Source organism: Hyperolius riggenbachi, chromosome 5 (genome assembly GCF_040937935.1).
Source record: "Hyperolius riggenbachi isolate aHypRig1 chromosome 5, aHypRig1.pri, whole genome shotgun sequence".
Taxonomy (NCBI): domain Eukaryota; kingdom Metazoa; phylum Chordata; class Amphibia; order Anura; family Hyperoliidae; genus Hyperolius; species Hyperolius riggenbachi.
Window position 1 is genome coordinate 206303903 of NC_090650.1, and position 20034 is coordinate 206323936.

Sequence of the window (20034 nt, forward strand, 5' to 3'; positions counted from 1 at the left end):
TTTTCTACCTCACCAAGTTACAGGGCCCTTCAGGATCCCTTTAACAGTCGTGTTTCCCTTTCAAATAACTGGTGAAGGGAAAGGTGATTGGTGTGTGTGATCAATACCTTTTCAAAGGAATGACAAACACCTACAGTATAGGTTTTACAGTTACAGTTTAATCTGTATGGGGAGCATTAGACTGAAGTTAGCCAAAATAATCTAAGTGTTCTAACTAAGTTTGTTGCAGCCATGCTCAACTTGGCTGAACTCTATGTACTGCCATAGTGAGAGGGCAAGGGGATATAGTGGGGAGAAGTACAGGCTCACCACAACTCCAAGGCAAAAGCAGTCAGTCTGAAGATTTCAGCCAATTGCTTTTCCACGCTATTTTGACAGGGCAGAAGACATATTTCAAACTAATGACTAAAATGATCATATAATAATAATTTGATTTCCCAGCTGTACAATCCCCCCAGGCATATAGTCAGATCTTAGTGTGGATTCCTTTACTCACTTGAGCACTAGTCACAGGGAGGGAACAAAATCCCTGAGCGGATCAAAATGGCAGCTCAGATGAGAGAAATCTGGGCTATGCATACACCCTGTCTATGAATTTCTCATCCACTCTCCTATAACTGCTACACTAGGCACCAATTGTGCCAAAATGGCTGTAGCAGAACATGCTTACTACTGCGTCTTGTAACAAAGTTTCAAAAGAAATGTCGGTCAACTCCCCAGCTTACAACTTGAGGTTTGTGTTACAGTATATTTTGGGCCATTGGTTTCACTACCCAAGTTTTAGCAGCTATGAGTGGCAGCTACTTGTAGTTATATTGGTATGCATCTTTATGTATTTGGTTGTGTCCTGCAGTTATTAAAGGTATACAAGGAGTTGAGTCCGAAGAAGGCTTATTAGCCAAAAGCTTATTATTTTTCTTTTAAGTTAGCCAATAAATGGTATCATCCTGATTTAAAAATTCTTAAACTTCTTGGTACTGCAACTCTTCATAGTAACCAGTTAGTCTTTTGGAATCTAACCAGCTTGGTGTTCTGTTTACTATATGCTCAGTGATCCTGATCTTACCTTCTGCCACTTCACTCTGCTTGTTTAGCAAACTCGGAAGGTTTGCAATGCACTGTTCTTGATACTTACCTCAGGAGGGGGAAGCATCTGGATCCTAAAGAGGCTTCTGCCATCATCCTCTGCAGCCTTGTTGTGGCCTCCTTTCGCTTGTGCACCACCACCATCCTGCTTTAGGCTCCAGCCAAAATAGCTGAGCCTGATTGAGTCCATGCTACTGCACAGGCGTAGTAGTACTTTACGGAAACAGCCTGGTATCAGCACAGACTGTTCCTACACTTCCACCCTGCTCTCTGCACCAGACCAAGTTCAAGGCAGCAAGAGTGTACGAGGCGGGGGCAGGCTACACTTGTCCTCCATTGGGCAGAAGAGTGTTGAGGGATAGAGTCACTAGATGGACATCAGCTTCTGTGGTAGCAATGAGGGTTGGGTCACACCTAAGAGGGTGATGTACCTGATGTACTGTATTTGGTCCAGTGGTTCAGTGAAGGTGCTTGTACCGTCTGCAGAATAGAATCAGCTACTCACTAATTATCATGCAGGTCAAATGTCCCTTGCGATACCGCAGTGAACATTCCTGGAACCCCCACCCCTCTCCACCCTCCCTCCCAATGGCTCAGTGCACTGTCCAAGCATTAATAGGAGGAAACCAGTTGCAACTCCCCGTTGCACTACAGGTTCAACTATATCGGACACGGTTTATACCACCAGGTCTATATACCTTCTTGCTGGGAGCTGTCCATAACATTATGCAAGTCCGTATACTCTAGTCAATACTGCCAAACCTTGTCAAACGTGGCAGGACATTTATGATTCAGGTATGTAAGCTTGTACCACATCATGGCTTTGTTCATTCTCTTAGCCTATGGGGAAATAGGGGAGTATCAAAACTCAATTTATGGAAGAACTCATGCCTGCCATAGAAACACATACTCTTAACCAAGACAATTCGGTGGGAAGAGAGGGTCGAGTCAATATACAGTCCAAGAAGGAGAGATTTGGGGTCGACCACTATCCTCTCACCCATCACCTCTGTCATAATGCAGGCCAATTGGGTCCAGTAGTCCCAATGATCGGACAGCTCCACAGCCTATGTAAGAAATCCCCAATATTAGCTTTACATTTAGGACAGGCAGGGAAGTATTAGTGCGGGGAGTATGGTAAGCACAGTAAATCAACTTTGGGTGGGCGTATCTATTCGAGGCAGAAGTCAGCACCCCACTCATGCTATCCAGAACCTCCACCCACTCCTCCTCAGACAGCGAACCAACATCAGCAGACCACCTGGCATGTGTCCTGACTAGTCGGGAAGTGGATGAAGGCACCAAAGTCGAATAGATCTCTGAAAGCAGCTTATGCTTTTGGCGGATCAGGACCCTCCATGACATCTGATTCCCATGTAAAGCTGCCAGGGAACTGAGCCTGCCAGGCATGCCTCACCTGTAAGAACCTAAAAAACATTCTCCTCAGCAGTTGATATCGGGTCCTGAGCTCATTAAAGGTCAATAGTTTGCCCTGAGGGGCTAGCTGGTCAACTTGTTTGATCTTGTACCTGGCCCAAACCTGCGGGTCAGGAACCTCGACAAAGTGGCTAAGCTTTGGATTTCCTTAAAGAGGTGTGTAGAGGGACAGGGTATTCAGTTTAACAAATTTTAATTTGACTGTTTCCCAAACCCTGATGGTGGTGCGCATGGAGGACAGTCTTGTATCTGGTACAAGCGAACTATGTGATCAGGCCCATAGGAAAGCATGGGTCCTTTCTACATGTCCATTGGTCTACTGCCATCCACTCTGGAAAATGATCTGGCAGCGACCTATTCTGACCAAGCCTAAGAAGATTGAAGGCAAAACCTACTTAAAAAATAATAATGTTGCTAAATTGATTTTTGTATTTACTTATAAATTAATTAATCTAGCATTGTTAAAATTAATTTCACATTTTTTCCAAATGAAATTCCCAGTCAGGCACATTAATGTGGACCTATAAATAAGTAAGCATAGCATTATAAATGGAGATTATGTGACAAAAATTGATTTTACTTCTTAGGAAACATAGAGATTCAGTATAAAGGCAATGTTTAAAAAGGCTGCTTTTAAAGCTGCAATCCAGACACAATTTCTTGCTTTTGTGTGGATTAAATATTTTGTCATTACTGTTAAAATGCCAACTATAATCCGACAGTGAAATCTGTGTACTGCACTCTAATGATGCTTTTCGGGAGCTCTACTCCAGATCCAGTCCAGCTTTTACATGCAGCAGGCTGCTGGCAGCTTTGGGAGGAAGGCCTTTTGCATGCAGTCAGGTTGAAGAGCCTCAAATGGCAGGAAAATTATCAGGCTCTGGAGGAAGGGCTGAGGGTGTCCTTTGTTCCCAGAATGTACAGCAGATAAAATAATATTTATACAGGAGTGGGAGATCTTTTAAATTAAAAACAAACTCACAAAAATAACAGCAACTAAACATCACTGTGCACTGCAATCTCTGTGGATGGATCCTCTGAATGTTGGGTGCAGCTGAAGCTCTTTGTCCAGGCAGCTTTTACTGACTGCTGCAAACCAGCTGCAAGCAATCTATCCTCGGACGTGGAGGAAGCTTTGAAGCCTGCCCTGATGCTTGGTAGGAATTCTGCAGTGTGAATAAGCAAGTGTACAGTTTTCTGATAATTTGTTTGTAGCCCCTGTCACCTCCCTCCACCTTCTCACAGGCATTCTCCTCCCACTCTTACCTCTTTATTATGTTATTGCTCCCCTCCCTCCCCATCATTCCCATCCCCATCTATTGATTCACATGCATGTGACTCAAGTTCACAAAGGGCAGTGAAATTTGGAAAGGACAGGTATTTGCATAACTGATGTATGTGTATAGAAGTGTTCCACATTTCATTATGGCAAGGCTTAAAGTTCTGCAAAATTTAACATATTTCTCCTTCAATTTATTTTTCTACCCATCAACACATTGCAATTTTCTATAGAGAAAAATTATAAACGTGTGTAAAAATGTTTTCCTTTGGCATTAATTTGACATTTTTGGCATGGGTTCTAGACTGTATTTCAAGGAATTGTTTAGTGCATTTTTGCTTTGATATTCATTTAATTTTTCTGATGTGTGCTTCTAAAGGATGTCGCACTGATTGCAATTTGTTTCTAGCACATGATCAAAATGTGACTATGATCAACAAATTGTATGGTGAGAGCAGTCGGAAGAGTAGCAGTTCTAGGCAAATTGATTTTTTTTTTATAGAAATGGAGGTGGGTGCATCCCTTCCAAAGATGGTTAGGTGAAGAGTATTGGAAAGAATCACATGACCAGGGGGATATGTCAGTATCAAAAGGCTGCATGAAATGTTTGCGTTTTGTTTTAGACTGGCTGCATAAATTGCTGCACATCCAACAGGTGACATTGGCTGCTGTCACTAAGGTTCCCCTGTGGTTCTCTAAAGTTGGCTAAACTACCCTGTAGGAAATTCCAACCTTGCCCATTTCTAACCAGCCCATTTCTAACCATGTATAAACCCCTCCCGCCCTGAATGACCATAAAGAGCACCTCACAACCAAACAAACAGTTTAGTACAGGAGTGCATCAGGCTTGTGTGTATACTGTAGAGGGTATAGCCTTTTGCCTGGTACACACCATGTAATTTCTCATCAGATAGATAGGTCGAATAGATAATTTCCGAAAGATATGATCATAAATGAGATCGGACCTGTCGGAAATTATCTATTTGACCCATCTATCTGTTGGGAAATTGCGTGGTGTGTACCAGGCTTTACACAGTTTTTTCTGCCTCATATCTCATGCTGTGAACGCAGTGAAGGCTCACTTACTCAAGACATTTTGAAATAAACATAACAAATGTAACAGTTCCAATAAAAATAGCAGTGCACACAGGAAATAGGACTGTGTTCTGAATAACTACGTTTTCCAAGTATGTCATGTGTGTCACTTTTTTTTTTTTTTTGCAACCATGGCAACTAGAGACGATTTGAAATTTCATGCTACACACAAATTCACCTTTTTAGGGAAGTGGTGGTTAGCAAATCAAAGCTGTTGGCAGTAAAGCTAGGTTCCCAGTGGTCAGTTGCATAATGCACGCTTTATAATGGGTGTAAACTGCAATGGAGACTGGACATAGACTTTAAAGTGAACTCAGAAGTTATTCTCTGCACTAAAAGATACGCAACAACACAATAACCTTTAAAGAAAAACATTGAATTGTTATAGCTGTTACAAATCCTGCAATAAATCTGCAGTGTGTCTACTTCCTGCATTCATGGAAGCAGACATATTGTTAACAGCCTGTGTGTACCAATTAGCTCTATGCTGTGGCAGCCAACTGACAAAGATGAGAGTTCAAATTACAACTTGTGCATTGGCCTCAATTCACTAAGATCATGCTGGAGATAATAAGGCAAGAGAAAACTTACCACCACACATCAATCGGTATTTTCATTGTTAATTCACTAAAGGTGTTATAGTGAGAGAGTTATCTTATCACTTCAGTCCTTAAGTTACCTGCTGTGTAGTTATTTTCACATGCAGTTAGGGCCCATTTCCATTTACGAATGGGAGCTGAAGGGATGCACTTCTGCTCCCATTTGCGTCACTTCCGCATCTCCCGAATGGAGGAGATGCGGGCAGAATGCGGGTGTGCCAGAATCTGCAGCATGCTGCAGATTCCCTGTTCTCTCCGCACTGCTCCGGAAAACAAGCACGTAATGGAAACTGTTCCATTGCCGTGCTTTGGTTTCAGTTTCAGTTTGGCTGCAGTGCAATGCGGCTATGTAGCCGCATTGCACTGCATGTAGTGGAAACGGGCCCTTAACCCTCCTGGCGGTATAAAAAAATCTGCCAGGAGGGAGCGCAGCAGTTTTTTAAAAAAAATTTTTTTTCCTATATCATGTAGCGAGCCCAGGGCTAGCTGCGTCCAGCAAAAAAAAAATTAAACAAATCGGCCCAGCAGGGCCTGAGCGGCACCCTCCGGCGGCTTGCCAAGGAGGTTAATTAATGCTGGGAATACAGTGGCTTGCAGAAGTATTCGGCCCCCTTGAAGTTTTCCACATTTTGTCACATTACTGCCACAAATATGAAACTATTTTATTGGAATTCCACGTGAAAGACCAATACAAAGTGGTGTACACGTGAGAAGTGGAACGAAAATCATACATGATTCCAAACATTTTTTACAAATCAATAACTGCAAAGTGAGGTGTGCATAATTATTCAGCCCCCTTTAGTCTGAGTGCAGTCAGTTGCCCATAGACATTGCCTGATGAGTGCTAATGACTAAATAGAGTGCACCTGTGTGTAATCTAATGTCAGTACAAATACAGCTGCTCTGTGATGGCCTCAGAGGTTGTCAAAGAGAATATTGGGAGTAACAACACCATGAAGTCCAAAGAACACACCAGACAGGTCAGGGATAAAGTTATTGAGAAATGTAAAGCAGGCTTAGGCTGCAAAAAGATTTCCAAAGCCTTGAACATCCCACAGAGCACTGTTTTAGCGATCATTCAGAAATGAAAGGAGTATGGCACAACTGTAAACCTACCAAGACAAGGCCGTCCACCTAAACTCACAGGCCAAACAAGGAGAGTGCTGATCAGAAATGCAGTCAAGAGGCCCATGGTGACTCTGGACGAGCTACAGAGATCTACAGCTCAGGTGGGGGAATCTGTCCATAGGATAACTATTAGTCATGCACTGTACAAAGTTGGCCTTTATGGAAGAGTGGCAAGAAGAAAGCCATTGTTAACAGAAAAGCATAAGAAGTCCTGTTTGCAGTTTGCCACAAGCCATGTGGGGACACAGCAAACAGGTGGAAGAAGGCGCTCTGGTCAGATGAGACCAAAATGAAGCTTTTTGGTCATAATGCAAAACGCTATGTGTGGTGGAAAACTAACACTGCACATTACTCTGAACACACCATCCCCACTGCCAAATATGGTGGTGGCAGCATCATGCTCTGGGGGCGCTTCTCTTCTGCAGGGACAGGAAAGCTGGTCAGAGTTGATGGGAAGATGGATGGAGCCAAATACAGGGCAATCTTGGAAGAAAACCTCTTGGAGTCTGCAAAAGATTTGATACTGGGGTGGAGGTTCACCTTCCAGCAGGACAACGACCCTAAACATAAAGCCAGGGCAACAATAGAATGGTTTAAATCAAAACATATCCATGTGTTAGAATGGCCCAGCCAAAGTCCAGATCTAAATCCAATCGAGAATCTGTGGCAAGATCTGAAAACTGCTGTTCACAAACGCTGTCCATCTAATCTGACTGAGCTGGAGCTGTTTTGCAAAGATGAATGGGCAAGGATTTCAGTCTCTAGATATGCAAAACTGGTAGAGACATACACTAAAAGACTGGCAGCTGTAATTGCAGCAAAAGGTGGCTCTACAAAGTATTGACTTAGGGGGGCTGAATAATTATGCACACCCCACTTTGCAGTTATTGATTTGTAAAAAATGTTTGGTATCATGTATGATTTTCGTTCCACTTCTCACGTGTACACCACTTTGTATTGGTCTTTCTCGTAGAATTCCAATAAAATAGTTTCATGTTTGTGGCAGTAATGTGACAAAATGTGGAAAACTTTAAGGGGGCCCGAATACTTTTGCAAGCCACTGTACACCATACGTTTTTACCCCCGATAGATGAGTTCCATAGATAATTTCCTACATGTCTGATATTCCTTCTGATCGTTTTATGGCTTGATTTCTCATAGAAGTGAATGGAAAAAGATAAGTAAAAACGAGCGGAAGATAAGAGAATCGAGCGTAAAAAACGATCGTGTATTAGCATACCAACCTGTCTTTAACTTTAGAATTCTGTAGTTATTTTAAGGACTGAAATGTTAACTTTAGAGATCTCTCCTTAACTTAAAGACAGAAGAGTTAACTTTAGCTTTGCCTGCGGTAAACTGTTTAGTGAATACTGCATGCCTTATCACCATGGTGATAACTCTCGAAACAGCTCAGAAACATTATTAAAGACAGGAAATAAGCTTAGTGAATTGAGGCCTTAGTCACAGATGATGGGGAATTAGACAGGCTAAACTTTCTAAATACATACAGGATGCATTTCTTTATGTTTTCCTTCCGTCCTGTGCAAGAGTTCAGGTCTACTGAAAACTTAAGTGAACTATAAAAAATGAGATTTACTCACCTGGGGCTTCCCTCAGCCCCCAGCAGCCGATCGGTGCCCTCGCAGCCCCGCTCAGATGCTCCTGCATCCGCCGGCGAACACTTCCGGTCTGGCCGTCACCGGCCGATAGGCATGGGAACGCGAGTGATTCTTCGCGTTCCCAGTCTGTATATCGCCCCCTATGCTGCTATTGCGGCCATAGAATTGTATTGGCAGTGAGTTGACATGCAGAATTATTCTGCAACGCAACTGATCACTGTGAACTAGCCCTTAGCTAATTTGTGGCTAGCACCTTTTTTATGCTACCTGCTGCTTCTGCTTTCCTCACTCTCTCATGATGACAGATTTCCAGAGAGATAATTAAAAAAAAAAGACAGGAAGAAAGGAAAGTCACAAATTTCCAATTTTTAAGAGCGGTGTTGCTGCTGGCAGCAAAACCTTAGATTAGAGATCTGCAAAAGCACTGTAGAGGAAGCGCCCAGGGATTTTTGAAAACTATTTTAAAAAAAGTGAGCAGCACTTAACTTCTATAAAGCAGTCAAAATTCGATCAACTGTATACCAGTAATTTTGGGGTACAAGACCATGGTTTTAGTGGGCTGATATGAAACAGCAGGAGAGATCCCTGTATAGCACTATTAAGGTAAAGGTGCAGTCCTTTTTGTGGTGCCGAAAATTAGAATTGAAAAATATAAACAAATTCATCAAGCAAATCTCATTCTGGATAGATTTTAAGGCAAAAAAATAGACTTAAAATACGTATTTCCATTGGTCCTATGTGACTGGGTATGGTAAGATTGCTCCTCCCACCTGAAAAGGACAGGAAGCTCTTTCTCACATGCAGACCTTAGTGTTCTTCCTGTGCCTTTCAGGGAAGGCTGCAGCAGGAGTTAATCTAGCACTGCTAGGCAGTGTGAGGTGATTAGAGGGGGCTGAGACTAACCTGGCCGGGGGAAGCTGTGGCTGTGGAGTCTGGTGCGGATGTCCGCCAGGTATTGCATGCTGCCTTGGGTCCCTGGTACTGGAGTCTGCCTGTAAGCTCTGTAGGGACCCTTTTTGCTACCATCGCACCCTGGAATGGGGTTTTTTGGCATCTATGCCAGCAGAAGGTTTCTGGCATCTCTTCCAGCAGGGATCACGAGTTATTGGTCTAAGAACTATAAACCAGTACATAATCAGGACTTTACCAAACATCAACCAAAATATTCAACACATCCATGGATGGGGTATAGTCTACTGAATTGTGTCATTTTGGCAGGATTTGTACTACTATTATACGTTAGTGGCTTGTGCAAGACTTTTGTATTGTATGGCACAAAGAAAAATGCATCATTTTCATTTGCTTTCTTTGAATATTCAGTTGGATATATATCTTTTCAAATCAGGATGATACCATTTATTGGCTAACTAAAAAGTCTCTGCCGTGTATCACACAAAGTAGCTACATACTGGGGCTATAAGTCTATTCAGAAAATAAACTTATAGCTCTTTTGGAATACGTTTCTACAAAATTTCATACCATTTTTGTGGAATGCAACAAAAATATTTAATAAATACATGGATAAATACCTCAGGGGATTTAGATCATTGAATGGTGTAATTTTGGTGGGATTTTTACTATTATAGCATGTCGGCGCTTCAGCAAAATTAAAAAAAAACAAGAAGCAAACACAAATATTTTCAGTGCTCTCTGTAAAAAACAAATACTGGTAGCTTAATGTGTTCGCTCTTTGCAGTGTACTCCACAAATATGGTGCATTGGTTTATTCAGAAGACGGAACCAGAATCATTTTTGAGGTGAATTTCTGCAATACTACCATTCACATTTCACAAGAAACTATACAAACCCCAAATAATCAATGCATTCATGGATGGGTGGAGTTTATTGAATTGTGTCATTTTGGTAGGAATTTTATTGTTAGTATGTCAGCGTGTCAGCAAAACTTGTATACAGTACCAAAAAGCAGCATTGTTAAAGAGACACTGAAGCGAAAAAAAAAATTATGATATTAAGATTTGTATGTGTAGTACAGCTAAGAAATAAAACATTAAGATCAGATACATCAGTCTAATTGTTTCCAGTACAGGAAGAGTTGAGAAACTCCAGTTGTTATCTCTATGCAAACAAGCCATTAAGCTCTCCGACTAAGTTAGTCGTGGAGAGGGCTGTTATCTGACTTTTATTATCTCAACTGTTCCTGGACTATTTACTTTTCCTCTGCCAGAGGAGATGTCATTACTTCACAGACTGCTCTGAAAGAATCATTTTGAATGCTGAGTGTTGTGTAATCTGCACATATTTTAGAATAATGCAATGTTAGAAAAAACACTATATACCTGAAAATAAAAGTATGAGAATATTTTCTTTGCTGCTAATCTTCTAGTAATTATTCATAGTACACAACCAATTCATTATATCATATATTTTTTTTCGCTTCAGTGTCTCTTTAACTTCTTAAAAATGCCAAATTGTAAAGATTTTCTTAGTGCCTGCAGTGTACTTAACAAAAAACAAATACTCCATACTTTTAACCTCTCTACATAAAAAATATATAAAGGTGTCTATTTTTGAATGCTAGAATTCTAAAAGAGATATTTAAACTCAAATAAAGACATTGGATAACTGTAAAAATGGCCTGCAGAGGAAAAGGGTTTAATATGTTGGTTCTGATGTACTGTAGTTAAGAATAGTAGCCCAAGTTCTCTCAAATTTGAACACTGAATCAAATCAGGCTCCTTCTTTACAAGGGAATTTGCTTTTATCTGTCAGGACGTCTTTGACTGTCTATGTGATATTTCTGAATTACTGTCATCCCATTTCCTCAAACTTTATATGAGTAAAACCAAAATTGTCATATTCTACCTTCTCTCCCTCTGCTCCCTCACCTGTAGTTATTACCATAAAACTGTATAAAACACCTTAACAGCTGTGCTGAGTGAAGCTGCTGGTAAGGCTAATGTTTGCAAAGTTGTTTTCAGTGTGATTCCTGAAATATTTTTCTGTGCTCCTAATATGGTCACTAATCTAAGATACAACACTCATCAGCATCCACAACCCATAATATTTCGCTTCTGAGCCTCCACCAGTACACCCATTGGGAATATACTCACTGTCTCTTTCCCTCCCTGCCACAGGAGGTTGGGGGTTGTCTGTGTATGGGCCCCTTTACAGGCACATATACCCTCTGTGTTGGTTGGAGAAATGGAGATGGTTACAGTGGTTTGCAAAAGTATTTGGCCCCCTTGAAGTTTTCCACATTTTGTCATATTACTTCCACAAACATGAATCAATTTTATTGGAATTCCACTGAAAGACCAATACAAAGTGGTGTACACGGGAGAAGTGGAACGAAAATCATACATGATTCCAAACATTTAAAAAAAAATAACTGCAAAGTGGGGTGTGCGTAATTATTCAGCCCCCTGAGTCAATACTTTGTAGAACCACCTTTTGCTCCAATTACAGCTGCCAGTCTTTTAGGGTATGTCTCTACCAGCTTTGCACATTTAGAGACTGAAATCCTTGCCCATTCTTCTTGCAAAACAGCTCCAGCTCAGTCAGATTAGATGGACAGCGTTTGTGAACAGCAGTTTTCAGATCTTGCCACAGATTCTCGATAGGATTTAGATCTGGACTGTGACTGGGCCATTCTAACACATGGATATGTTTTGTTTTAAACCATTCCATTGTTGCCCTGGCTTTATGTTTAAGGTCGTTGTCCTGCTGGAAGGTGAACCTCCGCCCCAGTCTCAAGTCTTTTGTAGACTCCAAGAGGTTTTCTTCCAAGATTGCCCTGTATTTAGCTCCATCCATTTTCCCATCAACTCTGACCAGCTTCCCTGTCCCTGCTGAAGAGAATCACCCCCAGAGCATGATGCTGCCACCACCATATTTGACAATGGGGATGGTGTGTTCAGAGTGATGTGCAGTGTTCGTTTTCCGCCACACATAGCGTTTTGCATTTTGGCCAAAAAAAGTTCCATTTTGGTCTCATCTGACCAGAGCACCTTCTTCCACATGTTTGCTGTGTCCCCCACATTGCTTGTGGCAAACTGCAAATGGGACTTCTTATGCTTTTCTGTTAACAATGGCTTTCTTCTTGCCACTCTTCCATAAAGGCCAACTTTGTGCAGTGCACGACTAATAGTTGTCCTATGGACAGATTTTCCCACCTGAGCTGTAGATCTCTGCAGCTGGTCCAGAGTCACCATGGGCCTCTTGACTGCATTTCTGATCAGCACTCTCCTTGTTTGGCCTGTGAGTTTAGGTGGACGGCCTTGTCTTGGTAGGTTTACAGTTGTGCCATACTCCTTCCATTTCTGAATGATCGCTTGAACAGTGCTCTGTGGGATGTTCAAGGCTTTGGAAATCTTTTTGTAGCCTAAGCCTGCTTTAAATTTCTCAATAACTTTGTCCTTGACCTGTCTGGTGTGTTCTTTGGACTTAATGGTGTTGTTGCTCCCAATATTCTCTTAGACAACCTCTGAGGCCGTCACAGAGCAGCTGTATTTGTTCTGACATTAGATTACAGTCTGGCATTTGCAGAAATATAACTTTTGTTGTGTGAATACTTCATCCTACTAATTACTGAATCTGAGAGAGCCTAAGCGCTTTGAGTCCTATGGGAGAAAAGCGCTATAGAAATGTTATTGTATTGTATTGTATATTACACACTGGTGCACTGTATTTAGACATTAGCACTCATCAGGCAATGTCTATTGGCAACTGACTGCACTCAGACCAACAGGGGCTGAATAATTATGCACACCCCACTTTGCAGTTATTTATTTGTAAAAAAAAAAATGTTTGGAATCCATGTATGATTTTCGTTCCACTTCTCACGTGTACACCACTTTGTATTGGTCTTTCACGTGGAATTCCAATAAAATTGATTCATGTTTGTGGCAGTAATATGACAAAATGTGGAAAACTTCAAGGGGGCCGAATACTTTTGCAAACCACTGTGACCATCTCCATTTCTCCAACCAACACAGAGGGTATATGTGCCTGTAAAGGGGCCCATACACTGGTCGATTTCAGCGATCGATCAATTCTGTAGAATCGATCGATCAGAAATTGATTCTTTCAAATCAGCAAATTAATTTGAGATTGATTTGATTTATCTGATAGGATGGAAAATCTAGGTCAATCTGCTTCTAGCAGCAGATCGATTGCCCATAGAGTTGCATTGGATCTAATGGTGCAATAATGCATTTAGATCGATTTTCAATAGATTTTGTTCTGTTCCTAGTGTGTGGCACACATCAGATAGATTCCTGTCAGATTGGACTTGACCGGCATCTGACAGAAATCTATCTGATGGTCAAATCTGCTGCAAATCTATAAGTGTATGGCCACCTTAAAGAGAAACTCGAAAAATCATAAAATTTAAAACGCATACAAATAAGAAGTACAATACTTCCAGAGTAAAAAGAGCCATAAATTATTTTTCTCCTATGTTGCTGTCACTTACAGTAGGTAGTAGAAATTTGACATTACCGACAGGTTATGGGCGAGTCCGTATACTCCTGGGGGATTTTCAGCATGGCCTTTATTCTTTATAAAGACACTCCGTGAAAAATATTTATACAAAGATGCTGGCCAGCCCCCCTGCTCGCTACACACTTTTTTGGCAGTTGGACAGAGCGACTGCCATTTACTAAGTGCTTTTAAAAGTAAAGAAAACCATGGGAATCCCCCATGAGAAGATGGGCTAGTTCAAAATCTGTCAGTAATGTCAGATTTCTGCTACTTATTGTAAGTGACAGCAACATAGGAGAAAAGTAATTCATGGCTCATTTTACTCTAGAAGAAACATACTTCTTATTTATATATGTTTACATATGTTTTAAATGTTAAGATTTTCGCGACAGAGGTCCTTTAGGGCCCGTTTCCACTAGTGCGGTGTGATTTCTTTGGGGAAAACGCACAAACGAATTCACATGCGGATTTGTATGCAAATTTTTAGTCAGTGCCTGTGTGCTTTTACATTGTTTTTACATGAAAACATATGTGAATTTGCATGGAAAATTTGCTTAGGACTGCCTAAAACGCATGCGAATTTCCTATTAAATACATTACATGCGAATTGTACACTAGCCTCACGGTGTGCGAATTCTGATGGCTCTGCTGTGCAGATTTTTTCTGCACAGTCCCCCGCACAGATTTCCTGACAAATGGAAACAGGCCTATTGACTATTATTGGCTATGCGAATCTGCATGCAGAAAATGCATGCAGATTCACTCTAGTGGAAATGGGGCCTCAAGGTGCGTACACACATGCGACTATAGTCGTTTGTAACGATCGTTCCCCGATCTTTACCAACGACGATCGTTACAAAAAACGAACCACCGACTATTAAGGCAAACGACGAACGAGCCAAGTCGCTACAAAAGAAAGTTCTGTTTCGACGGATTTTCACCAACGAGGATCGTTTGCAAAAGTAGTACATCGTTGGAAACGGTCGTTCGTACTAGGCTTGACATGCGCATTTCACTATTTCTCTGTGAAACTTCTCATTTTTATGCGCAGGCGCAATAGTTGCTTTACGTGATGTAACGTTCGTTCTAACGATCAGATCGTTACACACCTTTTAAAACTATCTTTACTTAGGTCGTTCTTTCATCAATTAAAAGTTCATTCGTCGTTCTCAACGAACGATCGTTGTCGCATGTGTGTACGTAGCATAAGTCTTTTCTCTGCCGTGTTCCACTCCCAGCTACCTCCATAGTTACCGGTAAGTGTCAGATTCCTGCCACTTGAATCAGTCACTCTGTCACTCAGTCATGCACACTACTAGAAAACGAAGTCCTTGTCATGTGAAACTCAGCCCTACATGTTTCATCAGCCCCTGTGTGAAGGAGCTGTGGTGGTGGGAGAAAGGGAGATGGTTATTTATCTGTGGAACAGTGTAGTAAATGACTGAGGAAAGGTGAAGAAACATTGCAAGAGAGGGGGGGATTACCGAGGGGAGTACTGGTCGAGGTTCAGGAACTGAATATTATGGACTGTAGATGCTGATGAGCACTGTACCCTAGAATATTGTCTGTATAAAAATGGAAGTGCATATTCACATGGAACAGGAGTGCAAAATCGGAAGTGAAATTGACCATTAAAATATTTTACAAAATGCAGTACTCAAAAGGACTGCTTATAGTTTGGAAAACTAGGAAAAACTGAACCGTTTAGAAAACATTGTATTTTTTATTCTGCGTAGGGTTAGACTTAAAGCACTTGTGGTTTATATTAATATTTGTTATGCTCCTAATATATTAATCAATGTTGCATAACTGCTTGGGATTTGGTATACCTTTTTCTATAAAAGCATTTTATTTACTATCCCTCAAGCTCCTGTCTTGGCCCAATCTGCTCACGGATTGCCGGGAGGTCATCTATATTGCATCTTCTTATCTATGGTAATTGCTGTTTGCTGTAACCAATAAGAATGGCCAATGAGATGCATATATTTCCAAATTGATGCAGGTTTATATAAAATTTTGTTTGGAAATGTATGCAGATTTAAAATAGGCCAGTTGAGTTCAACTTAGCTCACATTCTATAGGTCCATTTTCAAGCTGAATAAATTTGCATACATAATTTGCATAATCCTGTTTCAGCATTGTTCGCATCTCACGATCCCTAGTGGCCCTTTATAATTATGTTTATCATTCAGTAGAAGTACTGTCTGCTGTGTGTCACCAGCTCAGAGTCGGATTGCAAGTCTGGCATCTATTAACTACAGTACATCCGGAAAGTATTCCAAAATGGATTAAATTCACTTTTCCACAGAATTCTATACACAACAGCCATAGGGGTTGATTCACTAAACCATGCTAACTCATAGCACGGCCGCGGTAGCGTTTGCACACGAAAATTCACGTTTGCATGCAAAAATTTGCGTTTGCACACGAAAACCGTTATGCACATTATAACGCATACAAAACGCTACCGCGGCTGTGCTACGAGTTAGCACGGTTTAGTAAATCAACCCCATAATGACCACATGAAAAAAGTTTACTTGAGGCTTTAGCTAATTTATTAAAAATAATAAAATTGAGAAAGCACAGGGACAGAAGTACCGGTATTTGCAGCATTTGCCATGACACTCAAATTGAGTACATTCTGTTTCAAGTACATTCTGTTTCCTCTGATCATCCTTGAGATGTTTCTGCAGCTTAATTGGAGTCCACCTGTGTATACGATTTGAAAAGGCACACACCTATCTATAATATCCCACTGTTGACAGTTCATATCACAGCACAAACCAAGCATGTCTCTAGGCACAAATCTGAGGAAAGTTACCAAAAAAATTCTGCTGCTTTGAAGGTTCCAGTGAGCACAGTGGCCTTCATTATCTGTAAGTGGAAGACGTTCCAAACCACCAGGACTCTTCCTAGACCTGGCCGGTCATCTAAACTGAGCGATCGGGGGAGAAGGGCCTTAGTTAAGGAGGTGACCAAGAACCCAATGGTCACTCTGTCAGAGCTCGAGAAGGTCCTCTGTGGCGCAAGGAGAACTTTCCAGAAGGACAACCATCTGCAGCAATCCAACAACCAGGCCTGTATGGTAGAGTGTCCAGACAGATGTCAATCCTTCGTAAAAGGTACATGACAGCCTGTCTGTAGTTTGCTAAAAGGCACCTAAAGAACCCTCATACCAAAAATCTCGGGTCTGATGAGACAAAGATTGAACTCTTTGGTGTGATTGCCAGGTGTCACTTTTGGAGAAAGTCTCGCACCATTCATCACCAGGCCAATACCATGCCTACAGTGAAGCATAGTAGTGGCAGCATCATGCCTTGGGGATGTTTTTCAGTGGCAGGAACTAGGAGACTAGTCATGATAAAAGGAAAGATGACTGCAGCAATATACAGAGACATGCTGGTTGAAAACCTGATCCAGAGCGCTCTTGACAACCCTAAACAAACAGCCAAGATTTCAAAGGAGTGGCTTCAGGACAACTCTGTGAACGTCCTTGAGTGGCACAGCCCAAGCCCAGACTTGAATCCAATTGAACATCTCTGGAGAGATCTGAACCATTCTGTGACTGCCTAACACCAATTGGCGGCCGCAGAGTGGCTCCCCCAGGACTGCCTAACGCCGATCGGCGTCAAGTCCTGGGGAGGAGATTAGCGGGGATCGCGCATCCCCGCTTGAGTGGCGGAGCTCCCAAATGGTATAGTTTCCCCAGTATAGGTAGGCAGGTATAGGTGCCCCCAGTAAAACTAGGCAGGTATAGGTGCCCTCAGTAAAGGTAGCCAAGTATTTGTGGCCCCAGTAAAGATAGCCAGGTGTAGTTGCCCGCAGTATAGGTTAGCCAGGTATTGGTGGCACCAGTATAGGTTAGCCAGGTATAGGGGGCGCAGTATAGGTTAGCCAGGTATAGGTGGACCCAGTATAGGTTAGCCAGGTATAATTGCCCATTGTATAGGCTAGCCAAGTATAGGTAGCTCTAGTGTAGGTTACCCAGGTATAGTTGTCCCCGGTATAGGTTAGCCAGGTAGGTGCCCCCATTATAGGTAGGTTGGTATAGGTGGCCCCAGTATAGGTTATCTTGGAAGCTGCCCTGTCCCCCCTCCCTCCCCGGCCACTGCTGATTTACCTCCTGCAGTCGGCGCCTCCCTCCTAAACCACAGTTCTACCTTGATCCCCGGCGGCCAGTCATGCAGAACAGACATCAGCAGTGACTTGCAGACAATCAGACGGGAGAGTGGTTCCCCTGGTAACGGCGCATATACAGGAAGTATGTACTTCCTGTATATGTGCCGCTACTAGGAGGAGCCTTTGTTCTGTGTGAGCGTTTGCGGATTACCACTTATGTCTGTGTTGCATGCCGCGCCACATGCAGCGAAAGGGATCAGGGGAAAACTGTGGTGGAGGAGGGGGCCACTGGCTCCAGAAGGTAAAGAAGTGGTGGCTGGGGAGCAAGGGGGCCAGACGGGCGGGATGACGCCCCTGGGAAGACACCGCCTGATGCTCGTCATTCAGCAGGCGTCTGGGGAGGACATACATAGCATTACATTGGCAAGAGCATCACTGGCATTTATAGAAGAGGTGTGAACCAGCCCTTATTATTATTGTTATTATTCAGTATTTATATAACACTGACATCTTTTACAGACTATATATATAATTGTCACTAACTGTACCTCCAAAAAAGCTCCGCATATGACAGCATCATAGAGGAACTACATTTTGTGTGAAACTTAGGCGCAGACTCCTCAACTCCCCAGTCCTGCTTTTCACATTATATAAACCCAAAAAGAAAAGATCATCTGCATGGGTAAAAAATCAATAACACAGAACCAAAATAAAGCTTCATAACCAAAATCTTTATTATGAACACTGCGACAAAAATGAATTTAAAAACATCTAAAAATAGGAATAGGTTATTTCTGTCTAGTGCCAGCAATGTTTATTGGTTTTTGGACCATATGTATATACATTTCATTTTGATCAATGCATCAGAAGTCCCCTAGTATCTGTCATCCCTATTTTTAGATGTTTTTAAATTCATTTTTTGTCGCAGTGTTCATAATAAAGATTTTGGTTATGAAGCTTTATTTTGGTTCTGTGTTATTTGATTTTTTACCCATGCAGATGATCTTTTCTTTTTGGGTTTATGCAGTTTGTTCACATCTGATGGGGCACTTATCATGGTGCTTTATATTTAAATTAGACTCAGGTTTCGTTGTGACTGCTTTTCACATTATACAGATTATTGCTCTCATCAGTTTCCAGACTCATGCCTTGGAATAAAGCTAAAGCTGGATGCACAGCATACAGCCTTGATTGTGCAATCTGGTTTAGGTTTAGCATTTTCTTGTAGTATGAGGACCACCAGATTGAGAATACTTGGAACAGATTGTTTGGTTGAGCTCTCATATTACATGGAAGTGGAACAAGATAGTATGGTCAGCTTTTGCTAGCACAACACTAAACTCTAGGTTCTAAACACATGGGGTACTTTAGTTGGACTCAGGAGGTACCGTATATACTCGCATATAAGCCGACCCGCGTATAACCCGAGGTACCCACTTTTCCCTCAGAAACCAGGAAAAAGTGATTGACTCTCATATAATCCCCTGCCCAGTATAGCCCACTCCACAGTAGCTTGATGTGCCCCCAGTGCAAGTCAGCCCCTCTCTCAATAGCCATATGTGTCCCAAGAATGATAAAGCTGTGTCCCTGTTCATTGCACCGCTGACACTTTGCTGGCATGCTAAGTCCACAAGCCAAGGGATGCAGGTAGTCTTGAGCAGTGCACTCTGCACACCATGTTGCAGGGGATGGGGAGCAAAGAAACAGCAGGGAGCCAGCTGGCAAGAGCAGGATCACTAGTACATGATCCTTACGCTCCTCTGCCAGTAACAAAACCTGCTCCACCATCCGTTCTGCTCCACTAACTCGCATATAAGCCGAGGGGGTAACTTTTCAGCACATTTTTTGTGCTGAAAAATTAGGCTTATATGCGAGTATATACAGTACTTAAACTCAACCAGTCATTTTTTTAGTTTATTAAAAAAAAGAACCTAAATCATACATAGACAAACAAATAATATATTCCTGATTGGAAATCGATCTGGAGTAGTAAGCACATTACTACCTTGCACTGGTAGAATTCAGAGCTATGCAGTATGCAGCCATCATTTTCTCACAGCTTCCATTGAAGCCAGATTGATAAAAGTAACAGGTTTTTCAAACTGAAGCTCCAGGTTATTTTTAATTATTTATTTATTTTTTTTACACTTGATTCAGTGGATTTAACAAATTAAACATCTAACTGATTGACAATCTATTGCAGTGGTTCTCAACCTTTTTAGCACATGTA

General features: G+C 41.8%; 1 protein-coding gene across 5 annotated transcripts in view; it reads left to right on the forward strand.

Annotated features, from left to right (window-relative positions):
• MSANTD3 (Myb/SANT DNA binding domain containing 3) overlaps positions 1-20034 on the forward strand; it is a 62845-nt gene that overhangs the window by 7480 nt on the left and 35331 nt on the right. For 3 of the 5 annotated variants that reach the window (XM_068236622.1, XM_068236625.1, XM_068236626.1), the window contains exon 1: positions 3335-3680. The exons of 1 other annotated variant lie outside the window; for it this stretch is intronic. The gene's annotated coding sequence lies outside the window, so the exon portion shown is untranslated. Of the gene's footprint in view, positions 1-3334; positions 3681-15552; positions 15621-20034 lie in introns of those variants that run through there. One more of the 5 variants, XM_068236624.1, reaches the window with a different exon arrangement.